This window comes from Artemia sp. Qi Xiang Cuo, chromosome 2 (genome assembly GCF_049724085.1).
Source record: "Artemia sp. Qi Xiang Cuo chromosome 2, ASM4972408v1, whole genome shotgun sequence".
In the NCBI taxonomy this organism is placed as follows: domain Eukaryota; kingdom Metazoa; phylum Arthropoda; class Branchiopoda; order Anostraca; family Artemiidae; genus Artemia; species Artemia sp. Qi Xiang Cuo.
This window is the reverse complement of record NC_142795.1, coordinates 91,570,161-91,580,596: the sequence shown is the minus strand read 5'-3', so window position 1 is coordinate 91,580,596 and position 10,436 is coordinate 91,570,161. Positions and strand designations below refer to the sequence as shown.

The following is a 10,436-nucleotide window of genomic DNA, read 5'->3' as shown; positions in this document are numbered from 1 at the left end:
CACCCCCACCATTTCCCGAAACATATCCAATCAACATTTTGAGATAGCCATTTTGTTTAACGTAGTTGAAAGTTCTGGAAATTAGGTCTTAGAGGATGACAACCACCCTTACAGCCCTTAGGGTAAGGGTTGTAATATATGCCCTGGTGACATATACGGTGTTTATAGAAAACGTTGTCGTAGAAACTCAAAAAGTGATCATTCGATTGGAAATCGAAAAGCCTAGTGCCTTTTGTAATAATCGAAAGTGATTGGAAGGCTTGACATTTTTATAGTAGAGAGATGTGGGTATAATGTATCATTTTGTTGTTGTTGTTGTTGTTTAGACCAGGGCACTTCGTATCGAAGGATTTGTCATAGGAACTTCGAAAAGGGCTCATTCAATTGAAAATAGAAAGGGCTTATGACCTTTTTAATAGTCGAAAGTGATTGCAGGGGAGCTCATCCCCCTCCCACGCCCACCCTAACATTTGCCTTTTTGTATAAAAACTAAATGTTGCCTTAAGATTAAATCAAAATGCACAGTGTTCATGCTAATTCCCAATAAGACATCTCAACAATATCCCAAGAACGACAGAGGGTGTTATCTTCAAACTTTCGGGCCTACTTCTCCTCTTATAATGTAACCAAATTAAAATAGCGCAAGTGCATTCAAGCAGTCAAAGAAAGTAAACAAATTTTTTTGCGATTGGTATCAAGTTTTCCGTTTCAGGTCAACTAGAGGAGGTATGAAAATAAATTAAACACTACTATTTGTGTCCAGAGTTTTAAAAGGGTCTATGTAGTTAAATTTTGCTGAAATTTTTTTTCCAGCATACAAATAGCAGACCAGACTAAATTATCAAAAAGACGAAAAGATTTAAAGTATTATCTTATTTTTCCCTGAAAAGACTATGTCAATATAAAAGAACAGAAATTAATTAAAAAAAATTGTGTCCACAAAATAAGTTTTTCAAAGAAAAGTAAAGAACTCCATTAAACAAAAAATGAGCAAAATTAAAATCAAATAATCTACCAAGCGTGAAACTACCACAAATCATCATTGATAAATAAATGAAACCCAAAACAAACAAAAATTACAATAAATAACCGAGTCAAACTCAAAACAAGCAGAAACTAACATAAGTTGGGCTCAAAACCCCTATGCCTTCCCATGGCCAGAACATAATTTGCACTTTACTGAAAAAAATACAAATGAATATGCATTGTCAGTTTAATATACATATGCTGATATTAAGTAATCAAAATGTTAATATTATATGATTTATTTAAGTTATAAAAGTAAAAACATTTATATTTGTTTTCAGTAAAGTGCAAATTGTGTTCTGGCCTTGGGAAGGCATAGGAGTTTTGAGCCCAAATTATGTTAATTTCTGCTCGTTTTGAGTTTGACTCTGTTATTTATTGTAATTTCTGTTCGTTTTGGGTTTCATTTATTTATCGATGCTGATTTGTGGTAGTTTCCTAGAGCTAGTTTAGAAATATATCTATAGAAATGAATTACATTTTTTTCGCACAGTTAGCAGAGCACACTGAAGTTGAAGTAGCCTTAAAAATTGTCTTGAAACGTTATAACTTGACCACTTCTTTCAGAAAAGAATTTAGGAGGGTTATTCCGTGTTGATAAGAAAAGAGGGTAAAGGTGCAGTTTAGTTTCTCCTGTAGTGTAGGGCGCAGGAGCCCTATGGTAAAAGTGCAGGTTTGTTCTCCCTTATAAAAACAACTTATTTCAGCAGATACAAAGAAGAAGCCCATTTGCGGCATTCTGTAGGACCCCAAGATCCAATGCTAGAATCAGATCCCGCGAGTGGCAGTTTACGTTCGTCAAGCTCTGGCTGTACCGGCCACAAGTGCCCCAGCTAAACGGCTTTTTAGCACGACAGGACTGATAGTGACTGCAAAAAGATCAATGGCTCCAGGCAGAGTGAACAAACTCACTTTTGTTACATAAATTGTAACTGAAGTGATGTAACCGCTGATTTAAAATTGTTGGTGTTGTTAAGCCATGGTGTTTTTTCGATGTTGTTATTTGTTGTCGTTTTTTTCACTTTCTTTTCGTATGTATTTGATGAACAGGAGATGTTTGAACTTCAAACTTTGAAAGTTATACACACATTAGCACAAATCATTAACAAGAAGGAAATGACTAAACACGGGATTTATAGTAACAATGAAATGAAAAAAATAAACAAAACATCGATTTTACTTGGTCTAATAACTAAAACTGAGGAAACTATCGGTTCTGATCGATATTGAATATAAACACTTTCCACATTACCCAACACATTCCTTTGTCGTCATCTCTTTCTCATATGGTTTTAGCCAACTATATAAAAGTCCTTACTAAAATCGAGGTTGAACGTGCTTGGTGAAGTGGAATTTTTCGTATTATTTTTAATCAGAAAAAGCGGCGCGCGGTGGCGCGCCGCCGGTCTAAAATCGGCGGCGCGCCGCCAAAAAAATTTCGGCGCTTGGCGGCGCGGCGCCGCCGATACTAAATCACACATCCGCCGCCATCATGTCGGCGTAGCGCGGCTTCGGGGACTAGTAGTAACATCTTATAGTAGCATGGTAACAGAAGATTTAATCGTACCTAAAGGGCATAACTATGCCTAAGGATTTGTGAATCCTCCTCCTCCTGAAGTTGAGGACTATGGTGTCATATGTATCGTAACACTAGCCTATTAGTCCCTTTGATAATACCATAGTAACCGTTTTCAGTGTATTTTAGAACGCGAAATTAAACCTCACTGTGTAACCTCAGTCAGAGTTGCCTTACTTCTAAAAGGGTATCTGGAGAAACACTCGAGAAGCGTCGGGGGATCTGCCTCCAATAACGCATAGCATTCTCGGTTGAAAGCAGGGAATCTGAAGATCGATATCGATTGTCTGCATGCGAAAAAGTATTTTTAAGTTTCTCAGAGATCCCACAAAATAATGTATTTTTTTTTACGTTTGAGCAATGCGGATATAGTATAGCAACTCAAATGTTTAAAACAGTCTTATACGTAAAGACCCCCCCCCCATGAAATCATGAGCTTTTCGCAATTTTGTTATATTGCCCACATCATCTGCCCTTTACTTCGTTTTTATTATGCATCCTTTCCTCACCCAAAATAAAATCATGGGTACATACCTGTTTTGCCTATAAGAAAATTACACAACTTATTCAAGTTTTGCTAGTCTAGCTGCAGCTTTGTAGTTGCATTGCCTTTAAGGGGTTAGGCGGTTACAGTAGCTCGACAACGAGAAGTACTACAAACATGAAAATTTGATTAATGTTCTCTCTAGTATCACACTGAAACTCTTCTTTGCTTCTTTTTTCTAATTGTCTTATCCCTCTACAATTATTTTTTTTCATTATTTTTTTTCTATTTTTAGTGTCTTCTATCATATCAGTAAAAAATTCTGGTCCCCGCTACACTCCCGATGATTTAGAAAAGGCAATAATGGAAGTTCTATACGGCACGAATTCAATCACCAGTGCCGCAAAAGCTTATAATATACCTGTGGCTAGTTTGTTCCGCCGAGTGAAACGACTTGGAATTCAGAGCAAGTTCATTGGTACAACAAACCGACCGAAAAATAGGCCGAGAATTAGTCTTAAAGATCGAGCGGTAGCTTCAAAAATAGATGTTGACCCTAGGAGTTCAAGCCCTCCTCAGTTGCTCATTGACGAAACGGTGGAGCAGTCTGAGGCGTATCAAGCTGGACTCCAAATGCTATCGTCAACTGAAGCGCTGGACTAGCTATATTGTTTTTATGTTGGGGAATTTTATATAATAGATTTATTTTATCGTAGCTTCGGAGTCTGTAACCGGAGTGATTTTATTTTAAAATAATTATTCATGTAAAAATTGAAAAAATGTACATTTGAGCTCGCTTTATTTTATTTTTTTTTTCACCGTGTGTGGTTTGAACTTGTTATTTTATCGTCGTTTAGTGTAATGTATTTATATTGAATGCGGATTATTGCGATTTTTTCTTTATATTCTAATGCAAAATTGTACATTTTTGGAAGTTTAATTCAATCAAGTTCTGAGAAGAACTAATCTATTGAGATATATATTTTTATAAGTATTGCTCCACAGTTTACAATTATTGCGTTCTAAATCACTTAGTAGATCCAAAAGGCGTTAGTTCAATTTTATGCTTGTTTAGGATGTGTAATGGGGTTTAAAATAGACATAAATCAACGGATATTTTAAGCAAAAGTGCTAAAAGAAGAAAAAAATATTCAAAATATTTTATTAAATCCGAAAATAAGAGAACCTATGGAATTGATTTAACATAAAAAGATAACTTGATTGCCGTTTCGATAGAACCAAATTCAAAATGTATGTTTTTTTGGATCGAACTTTTTTTTAATACCCTCTTCTCCACGCATGCGAAGCGCTATAGAACCATGTTTTCACTTTTTACCCTGACCTTCTAATGTTGATTATTTTTCGAAATTTGAGCATGCGCAAAACTTGGATAGTTTAGTATTTTGAAAATCTGTTTAAATGAAGCAAAATTTGATATGTAAAGTTCTATCAAAATTATTTTTCAAAATTTGTTTTTATAGAACTCATGAAAACCTGGGAAGCTTTGTCATTTTTGAGAAATAACTCAGGATCCTGAAAATGGTATTTTTCCAAGGAAACTGGAAGCCCTGATTGGGACCACAGTATTATGTTGTTGAAATTAGTAACCTAGAGAAACAAGGGGATAAACAAGGAATAAAGCTGAGTTTATAAACAAATAAAATACATTGGAATTAATGAAATGAAACAGGTTGCGAGACCTAGATATTTCTCTAGATAGGGAAATATCCAGGGGAAATAAAAAAACTTCCACGCATCCCGAAAATCAACTGAAACACATTAAATAGAATCTAAGAAGTTCATCGAGTATGCTTTGTTTAAGGGGGGGGGTTACGAATCAGTATAACATACAATTACAAATAATTTGTTTTGAATTCCAATAATGTATTTTGAATTCCAGCATCTGAAATGTCAATAGATCACTTGTCATTGCCTTTCATCTGCACTGTTTGGCAAACCCTCATAAATATAAGTTTCCTATGGAGTTTTGTTATTGACAGTCTTGATTGCCAAAACCTCATTGAAAACTTTAAACACTGGGGTGCCATTTATAATCTAGCGTTGAAAAATCTGATTTTTAATGGAAATATTTTGAGAAATTAAAAAGTTGAATCGTATTTTGAATGACCATATTTTTATGACTACGTTCTGTATTTTTTCTTTCTACTAGATTCTATTTTAAGATTGTGCTCTAGTGTTGGAGAATTTACTTTTGATGGTATAATGGCTGATTCTACAGTTCCTCCCGCCCCCTAAATCAATTAGACTCGAGACAAAATATAATCTAGAAAGCTCTACTTTTGCATTAAGAGAATTTATCCTGATGTAAAGTTGTTGATTTGAGAAGACAGTTATAAAATCGATACTTAAAATTATATTCTTTTTGTTAGTCTGTCAGTGAAAATGATAATTTTTGTCTCTTGACCTTCATTCAGCCCCGTCGTTTTCTTTTAATGTTCACTAATTCACCTAAATTTAGGCGAAAAATGGGGAAGAAAATATAAATGAAAAACCCTCCCCCTTCCCACCTTGACCTAGTTTACGAGTACAACCCTATTTAAGGTTATTTAAACCAGATTCAAATTTTGCAAAAATGGTAACTTTTTATCATTTTGTGTTACAAGAAGACTTAAATAGATAAATATTTAAGCTTTATTGAATTTGGGCTTACCACCTAACATAAGTTTGCATAAAAAAGTTTTGTTTTAAAATTTCCTTTTTAGGTTTCTTCATAATGTTAGTTGTTTTTAAATCGCTACTCCATAGATCATAAAGTTTGTATACCCAGAATCAGCAGAAAATTGATCCCTTTATAATCTAAATTAAAATGGGAAACATTTTTTCGGCAAGTAATCTTGATTTCAGGATCGGTAGGATATAACTTGAACTCATGGAATTCAAATTTCGTTAATTAACTTTTATTTGGGAACCGAAAAGTAAACAAGAAATTGGATTTCAATCAAAAAAAGGGTTCTTGAATTTTGACCTAATATAGAACATATCTATATTTTATTGTTATTTGTTTTAATACCCTACAGTACAAAATGTACAGTACTGTATTGTAAAATAAAAAATATCAAAACATTTTGTACTTACCCAATGTATTTTTTAATCTCTTAATTAAAGCTTTTTAGCATGTTTAATGGCAATTAAAGACTTGCTTAAATTTTAGCAGGACTTTTCTGCTTGGTTCAATCGGGTACAATAATTTTTACTAATTTCTTTACCCTCTAGGTTGTGGAAGTATTACAAAAAAAAAATCAAGCATAAATGCAGGGGTTGTTAGTCCCTTTACTTTCAAGAGAGTCATGCCGTGTTATTAAAAATAAGCAAAAAACATGGTTACGAATTTTCAGCGCTTTGAAACAAAATGTCAAATAATACAATATATGATTTCTTATTAAAAAATACATTCTAGTTAATTGTTTCTTGGATGTTTTCAGTTCTGTTTTCAGTTTTCTTTTCCTTTTTTCCATTTTAAGCTAAATCGTTTTTAATGTTTTTTGAGTCTTTTTTATGATGTTTTTTTAGTCTTTTTTTATAATTATTATAAAGATTAATCTAAATAATAAATATTTTCATATGTCATTCTAACGCAAAATAAATGTGTTATTAAATGTAGTGTGCATATGAACGACACATATAAATAATAATTTTATCAAAGTAATAAAAATTAAATGATAAATAAATAACATTAATTAATTAAAAATAAATAATAAATGAAATTGAAAAACAAATAATAAGTAAAATAAAACAAATAAAAGTTAAGTTTAGTGTGCAAAGAGAATGAAAGTAATTTTTTTCATATTTTATCCTAACTCAACAGATTCATAATTAATAGACGCAAAATCTCGCTTGTAAAACTAATGCTTAGTCCTAACTACAGCATTTGGTGAATGATATATGATTATTGTGATGATGTATGATGAATTTCATCACTGTAAACAGGGATGTGGTGGATTTTGAAATGGTCTTTTTAACAGACGAAGTTTAATTAGAGTTCATTTGCTATGGAATACTACCACTAACAGTTCATACTAGTACCAAACCTTCTGGGGGTAATGTGGCTCGGTGAACTCGTTCTCTGCCCCAATTTGCTGAAAGATGTTGTCTTTACTCCCCCTCCCCCATGGGAATAAAGAGATAAATGATAATAATAGGAGTGCCAAACGAGAAATTTCGTAAAGAATTTAGAGGATATGAATCATGTTGTGGAACCTTATAATGCAATTGCTGAATATCACAGAATCTGAAGAACAAAGATATTCAATAATAAAGGATTAACAAAAGTATTACAAAGGAATTAACAATAAAAAAGGAATAACAAAGGATTCCGTAGATTTAAATAAAAAAGAAATGCTGAAACGTCAGAGAAGAACCTTTAATAAATTTTATGCAGTTTGATACGCCGAAACGTAAAAAAGTACAAGAAAATTTTTGATACTACCCCGCCGAGAAAGATAACCAAGATAGTGATTGCAAATTTTGCTATATGTCAAGTAAATGTAGCATAAAACTAAGAACTAAGTTGCTTAAGTTGGAACGTTTGGAATGTTCTTTTATCCCGCTCTCCGTGAAAGGTAGTGTTTTAAGATTCTCGATGTCGTAGGTCGTTAAAAGACCTACGACAACGTGCTAAGTATTCTTAACGTGCTAAAAACCTACGACAATGTGCTAAGTATCAGGTTTAGAAGATTTAAAAACCTTTTTCTAATGCCTCAAACAAATGACATGAAAATGAAGTCTTAATTCTGCAGTGTTATTAAACGCTTTTCTTGTACTGACTCCAAAATTTCGATTGAAAAAAAAGTTTTCGTGTTTTTAAACATCTGTGCCTTCTCCTGCTCATCTCCCAGAAATGAGGATACTTGTGTATTAATTTGTACATGGGATCGTTCAGCGTTGGGAATGAACCCACTATTTATTGGTTTATATTGATATTTGAGATTTGTGTGTTCTTTTATGTTGGTTGGTAGCTCGATTCTTTTGTTTGAATGGAATGGACTTGAATGGAAACTAGATACCACATTTACAACATATCATTAAATTAAACTACATAAGATGTGAACAACTTCCGTTTGTGACTTGAGTCGCAAACGCAAGTCGTTCGTGATCTTTTTTTTGCAAGCAAGGCACTGGTAGCAGATTTTTCAAATAAATCTCTATAACCGTGAATTGAAAAGGGAAGGACTCTCTTTTAAAAAGCGACAGCTCTGTATTTGATGGTGGCCGTAGCTCCTATGGGTGATGGGAGTGTCCTTCAAGCATTTGTTTTGGGGTTGAATTTACGGTTAGAACTTATAATTCAGTTATTTTTGTGATCATTTGGGCGGAAGGGGGTCTCCATAGAACCCCCTATAGCTAAATTCTCGTATTTGACTGAATGAAATAAATATACATAATTATTTTCGTTACCTCGTGGAAGGAAAAAGAATAAGCCTCAAGCTTACTCTTGACTCTACTCCATGCTGTAAAGATTTCAGTTTGTATTGCCTGTAGGGGGTGCTAAGTATTCCTTTTTTCAGAGGGGGAGTGGTCTCGCCAGTTGGGATTTAAGAAGATCCCAATTGAATTCAAGTAAACACTTATAGAGGCTGCCAAATTCTTTTATGGTTTTTGTTATAGTATGACCTGTAAATGGGCATTTTGAAATAGCATCAAACCATCCCTGTTTCACAAAGTTTGCATTATTTTGTTTACTATTGCAGTTGTTAGTATTTACAATGCATACGTTGCACAGGATTTGATGAAGTTTTTTTAAAGGTTTCTTTTAATTCTTCATTTTATCTAAGTCACTTTTAATCGTTATTATTGTTTTAATAAACTGTTCTGTTGATTTATAATGTTTTTCCTTTTCAAGATTACTGTTTTAATTTGAAATGCAGCTGTTCGGGTATATTCTATTATTGCATGCAACAATTTGAAATTAAATCTCATTAGCGATTCCACGTGTTACGTCGAAATTCAAAATTTAAATCCTGCAGTCTGACTTTCCTATGTTTAAGAAAAAAGAACTATCTTACAAGGAATGGAAATGTTTATTTTGAAGGCCTTTTCCTCTTTCTGTTTATTAGTTTAAACATATTTCTGTTAACTTGATTGAATATTCCATTTTACTTAACTTATCTTTAATAGTTGCATCAAAGAAGATCAGGGACTTTATATTGTTACTAATTGTTTATAATGTGCTGTCAGCTGTCATATCATTATTAAAAGTTTGAACCCTTGTAGCTGAGCTCAGACAAGCATTATAAGCTAGCATTGGTCGATATATATAGAGGAGGAAACATATATTTTTGGTTCCTCAGAAGGGAATTATATGCTCTTATTAAGCTGAATATTAAGCGCACTTGTTCTTTATCAAGTTTAATAGATTGCTTTGGTAGAACAGCCATCTTAATAAAACGTTTCTTGATGAATATGCTACTTTGAAAACGCTATATTCAGTACTTGTATCCTAGTTATTTCCTCGCTTTTTTAAACCTTGGCATTTTCCAATATTATTAATAGTAATTAACAATGGGTAACTGTTCTTGTTTTAATTACTGGGTAGCTAAGTAAAAGTGATAATAACTAACTTATCGCTATTAGCGAACTTTTTTTTAACTTTAAAGGACCTATTTCTAGTTGAATACAAATTGATTTTACCAAAATCTCGAATCCATATCGCTTAAGAAGGCAGCATTATCCACGAAATTTAAGTTTCTCCAGCAACTGACGATTTACTTTCGTGTAAACAAAATTGACTTCAGAACTTCATAGAAAGAGGGCGAAAATTTAATTAAAGCGCTATGTAATGGGGAAAATTCAATGATAGAGTTTAAAAATAATCCTTTTGAAAATATGACGATTTTTATAATTTGTAATTATCCCATTATGGAACATTTACTGATCAATATAGGAAAGAAATTTTCGCCCTGAAAGCTGTCGCCCGATTTCGCCCTGAAAGCTGTCTGTTTTTGTAAAATGTGTCGATAGCTTAAGAGAGCACAAACATACTAATCTGAAGTATCTTTATCATACAGTATAACTAAAATTATGGCTTGTGCTTTCTTATGAGACTCGTGTGAGCCTGGCATATGTTAATTTGTTATCGATAATTTTCTTGTACATTTTTGTGAATGTGAATCCTTTTGGAAAGGTGATGGGTTATTGTTTTTCAGAAAAATTATGAGGCCTTTTTGTTATGTGACTTTAGTGATTGATATGAAAAAAGTAAACTTATTGATTGCATTTGACTACTTTTTTTTATTTCTTCTTTAGGGACGTCTATAATTACAAATTTTACATGTTTGTTAAAAAGATATGTTATCTCATGTACCATACTTCGTTTTTAACTTACGAGTAATT

At 32.9% G+C, this 10,436-nt stretch overlaps 1 pseudogene; it reads left to right on the top strand.

The window, feature by feature from the left end:
* The window catches only part of LOC148955800 (uncharacterized), a 25,096-nt pseudogene extending 21,347 nt beyond the window's left edge, over nucleotides 1–3,749 (top strand).
* The last annotated feature ends 6,687 nt before the right edge of the window (nucleotides 3,750–10,436 follow it).